The following is a 5,071-nucleotide window of genomic DNA, read 5'->3' as shown; positions in this document are numbered from 1 at the left end:
TCACACACACACACACACACACACACACACACACACACACACACACACACGGACTTTACAGCCCAGCCACTACCAGTGCGTAGCGTTGTATATATCTATAAATATATAAATATCTATAAATATGAATATATAATTCATAGATATGGTCCTGTACTAATAACAAATGGGGTTGATGACATTTTATACGGTTTTCTTTTTAAACGTACGAGACGGCGTCTCAGAGCAATGATGAGCACAGTCAGTGGAGGGGGAGGAGCCAGCACCCCATCAGCCCCACCCTGTGGGCGTGGCTATGTGACTCCGCCCACTGGCCTGCAGTATATAAGCACAGCTGACCCTCTCTCTCTCTCTCACACACACACATGAGCACCGTTTGCATACACCCCTCTGTTTACAGATGTAGGTTTGCACAAAGGGCAGCGGAGCCCAGCGCTCTTCCTCGGGCTGCTCCTCCTCTTCCTCTAGATGTGTGTTGAGATCCACCTCCGAGCCTCATGCCCCGTGTAGTGACGTGTTTGTAAATTGTCCTGGATTTGATTTCTTGTGCGGAACGAGGAGGAAAATATCCATTCCTAGATCGACCATTTCAGAAAATGTGCTGTCTTAAGAGTATTATTGTTTTACGCCGAGAAAACCGAGAGGATTTAATTGTGTGTAAATGTTTCAATGGTCTGTACATTTGCGGTTGAAATGAAGTAGTGTGTGCATAAACAACTCGCCGGACTGTGAACTCTTCATTTCATATCGCCCTGTGTAAATTCCTCTGCAAATGACAAAACTGCTCTTCGGTATGTCTGTTTGTTTTTTTAATCTGTTTCCTTTCATGTGTTGAAATAGTAAATTGCTTTTGAAATCAGATCATGCATGTTGTTTTTACGGCAGTGATGATGATTTCCTCCAGCAGATCATGTGGTGTCTCATAACAATATTCAGGAACGAACACATACATCGCTAAGCCTTAATAAAGGCAGTGATCTGCTTTATATCATTTATATTCAATGCAAAGTCTGAACAGAGGCGGACGGTAGTGAAGTATTTTACTCTGCTTTAAAAGTACATTTTTCAAGCGTCTACGTTATAAGTGTTTTTCTTTAGAAAACTTCTACTTCACAACATTCCAAAGCATAATATTGTACTTTTTACTGCATTGTTTCATATTAAATATAAATTAATACTTAATTACAACAGAAATCTAGTACTTTCTATTACTCGAGTAAAAGTAATTCAAAGTTTTACTCTAGTACAAGAAAGTGCGACATTTTTAATATTCTTAAGTATTAAAGCTAAAAAAACTAATTGTCCTGCCTTTAGCAACTTTCCCTGAAAATGAGTTGGCAACACTGCTCACTCACTCAGTTCTCTGACTTTCACACACATTTACTGTCTGATCAAACCTCTGCTAAATATTCACACAGAACGTGTGCGAGTGTGTGTGTGTGAGAGAGAACGAGTGTGTGTGTGTGTGAGAGAGAGAGAGAGAGCGAGTGTGTGTGTGTGTGAGAGAGAGAGAGAGAGAGCGAGTGTGTGTGTGTGTGTGTGTGAGAGAGAGAGAGAGCGAGTGTGTGTGTGTGAAAGAGAGCGAGTGTGTGTGTGTGTGTGTGTGTGTGAGAGGGAGCGAGTGTGTGTGGTGTGTGTGTGTGTGTGTGTGAGAGAGAGAGAGAGCGAGTGTGTGTGTGTGAAAGAGCGAGTGTGTGTGTGTGTGTGTGTGAGAGGGAGCGAGTGTGTGTGTGTGTGTGTGTGTGAGTGAGAGAGAGAGCGAGCGAGTGTGTGTGAGAGAGAGAGCTATTAATGAACAACTATTAATGCTAACATATACAAAACAACAGGGATAGTTGTGGTGAAGAGCATTCATGGGCAATTTGAACAGAACTTCTCCAAAGTCAAAGAAAGAGCACAACAGGAGCCCAAAAACAGCGAGCAACTCCCCACCCCAGAGGAACCAGACAGAACCCCAGCTCCACACAAGCAGGTAGAACAGAAAGACCCTCCCAGCTCAGAACAAACCAAAGACCCCTATCCACACTGCTATTGTACTGACATGAGGGAGAAATTCACAGCACTGGAAATAGAACTGGTGCAGCTCAGAGAGATGACTATCTCTTTCCTCGCTGCCCAAAGCACAGACCAGCCCAGCAACAACACCACAGTCAAACACAAAGAGAAAGACGATTTCAGGAGAGAACTGTACTCACTACAGGCTGAAGTGAAGCAGATACTGCAAGACAGGGACAGACTAAAGGCCCAACTAGCAACACTGGATTCCCAGCTCACACAGCAGACACAGAGCCACTGGGCCCTGTTAACAGCCCTGAGAGAAGAGATGAGAGAACTGAGAGAGGAGAAAGACAGCCATCGCAAAGACCTCACCCCCACAGAGGACACCCCCCACACTGACCACAACTTCCAGAACACAGTGGCAGAGCCCAGCCAAAACCTTCCTTCCTCACCAAACCCTCTACCCAGCTCACAGCCAGCCTCAGAATCAGACTCTTCTTCAGCACCCATGGAACACACACAAAACCAGACATTGTTCTCCTAATTGACTCAAATGGGAAGTTTATAGATGAGAAGAAGCTCTTCCCCAAACACAGAGTGGCCAAACTCTGGTGCCCAAACACCCATAGCGCCCACAAACTGCTGGATGGGGACAAACTTGGGTCACCAAGTCACATAATTCACACTGGCACAAATGACCTGAGAACACAACAGGAAAGAGTGGCGACAGCACTACAGAGGGTGGTTGAAAAAGCCACAACCACCTTTCCAAGTGCAAAAATCACCATCTCCACACTGCTTACCCCGAAAGGACTTCCACCCAGATACAATTCAGCCGGTGAATGCAACAACTGAGCTGAAAGACATTCACCAGATGCTCAACCTGATCTGCTCACACATACTGTCCTAGGACAAAACCTGCCAACAAAAGTAACATCCCATGGATAAAGTATTTATCATATCATGTTGGAATATTCAAGGCCTGAAGTCATCTGCTTTCGGACTAAAAAGCAAAAACACAGACTTCACCACATAAATCAAAAACTCAGACATAATCATCCTGCAGGAGACATGGAGCAGAAGAGATGGACCCACTGGTTGCCCTACAGGCTACAGAGAACTCATCATCCCATCCACCAAACTGCCTGGAGTGGCTCAGGGAAGAGACTCAGGAGGAATGCTTATCTGGTACAAGTCCAGTTTAGCCCACTCTATTAATATTGTTAAAACAGGCCAATTTTATACATGGATAGAAATCAACAGGGCCATCACCTCAACGGAGACGAACATCTTCCTGTGTGCAACTTACATTCCTCCAAAAGAGTCTCCCTACTTCAACGAAGACAGTTTCCCCACCTTAGAAGGAGAGATCAACTACTTCCAGTCACAGGGCAACATACTGATCTGTGGAGACTTAAATGCAAGAACAGGTGAAGAACTGGACACACTTCATTCCCAGGGAGACAAACACATACCAGGAGGTGACATCCTTTCCCCACCCACACAAACCCCAAGACTCAACCATGATAAAACAACAAACAAAAATGGAGCACACCTTCTACAGCTGTGTCGTGCACTGGGTCTGTACATAGTCAACGGCAGACTGCGAGGAGATTCGTACGGTAGGTACACTTATAGCTCAGTGCTGGGTAACACTACAGTAGATTATTTCATCACCAACCTAAATCCAAACTCTCTCAGAGCGTTCACAGTCAGCCAACTAACCCCACTGTCAGACCACAGTAAAATCACCCTATAAACAGATCAAAACCTAACTCCGATGCATCCAAACAAACCCACCTCCACACCCTCAAACACGTACAGATGGAAACAAAATAGTGAAGATGCATATCAAACCGTAATTTGTGAACCAAAAATACAAAACCTATTAAATAATTTCCTAGCTACACCATTCCTACACAACTTTGAAGGGGTCAATTTAGCAGTAGACAGGATTAACCAAATATTTGCGAGAAACAAACAATATAAGATCATCCTAAGAACAAAAAAGCAACATATACAAAATCAGCTAAAAGTAATAGAACAATCTCTAGAATCAAACCGTTTCTGGGAACATTGGAACACACTAAACCAATCTTACCATGAAGAGTTACCCATCCAGAACGGAGATGTGTGGATAAACCACTTCTCTAACCTCTTCAGCAATATGAACAAAATCCATGAACAAAACTCACTATACAATAGACTGTGTTCTAGAGGCAACCATTAAAGAGTACCAGAACTGTGTGTGTGTGTGAGAGAGAGAGAGAAAGAGAGAGAGTGTGTGTGTGTGTGTGAGTGAGTGAGTGTGGCGGCGTGTGATGTCTCAGTAGTGTTGTCTAGGAAGGCAGCACACTAGGTTTTGAGACGCAGCCGCAGACATTTAAACATCAAACAGGCCGCTCCGGTGCGGGACAGCGAGTCATTATAGAAGAAAACAAACATCCACTGATTATTAAAACCATCCCTCCCTCCGGTAACCGGTCAGTCGCTGCCGGTGGGGTTAGTATGGACGGAGGCTGGACGGGTGTCGTCGGGGGGCGTCGGTGAAGCAGGAAAAACACCCGAAACGAACAGACGGAGGCCGAGAGAGAGCTCCGCGGACAGACGCCCGGTGTTCGGTGAGTGATGCTTGCGAAGCCGCGCGGTTCTCTGAGCGTGACCGGGGCGCCTGACGCGTGACACCGACTGAACCCCGCGCGAATGCCCGTAGACGCGCGTCTGACGTGTTTATCCGCCGGTGAAACACGGCCTGCTCGCGGTAAGGCTGCCTGACGGTGCTCCGGTTTAACGGGTGTGTCAGGATTCACAGGCGCGTCGAGGCGTTTAGCGGGCGGTGGACGCGCCATTAATGAGGTGGAGCAGCGGTTAGCTAGCACGTTAGCACCGAGGCTAACAGGCCTCAATCACACACACACACACACACACACACACAGACACACACACAGACTCAGATTCAAACTCTAGTGGTTGTGAAACGCTCTTTCACGCGGTGTCTGTGCGAAGCGCGATGCTAATGCTAACGTCAGAAACCGGCGTCTGGGCCATAAAAGTGATTCTTTACATTAAACTGCTA

The 5,071-nt window shown here is 45.9% G+C and overlaps 2 protein-coding genes across 2 annotated transcripts in view; both read left to right on the top strand.

Annotated features, from left to right (window-relative positions):
• LOC107564833 (peripheral plasma membrane protein CASK-like) overlaps positions 1–856 on the top strand; it is a 62,345-nt gene extending 61,489 nt beyond the window's left edge. The window contains exon 27 of the mRNA XM_016250006.1: positions 37–856. The gene's annotated coding sequence lies outside the window, so the exon portion shown is untranslated. The remainder of the gene's footprint in view (positions 1–36) is intronic.
• A 3,436-nt stretch (positions 857–4,292) lies between these two features.
• Positions 4,293–5,071, top strand: part of LOC107564832 (probable ubiquitin carboxyl-terminal hydrolase FAF-X) — a 51,426-nt gene continuing 50,647 nt past the window's right edge. Inside the window, exon 1 of the mRNA XM_016250005.1 lies at positions 4,293–4,616. The gene's annotated coding sequence lies outside the window, so the exon portion shown is untranslated. The remainder of the gene's footprint in view (positions 4,617–5,071) is intronic.

The sequence above is a fragment of the Sinocyclocheilus grahami genome, unplaced genomic scaffold, assembly GCF_001515645.1.
Source record: "Sinocyclocheilus grahami isolate Dianchi unplaced genomic scaffold, SAMN03320097.WGS_v1.1 scaffold965.1, whole genome shotgun sequence".
Lineage (NCBI taxonomy): Eukaryota > Metazoa > Chordata > Actinopteri > Cypriniformes > Cyprinidae > Sinocyclocheilus > Sinocyclocheilus grahami.
Note: the sequence above shows the minus strand (reverse complement) of the source record. Positions and strands in the feature narration are given on the sequence as shown.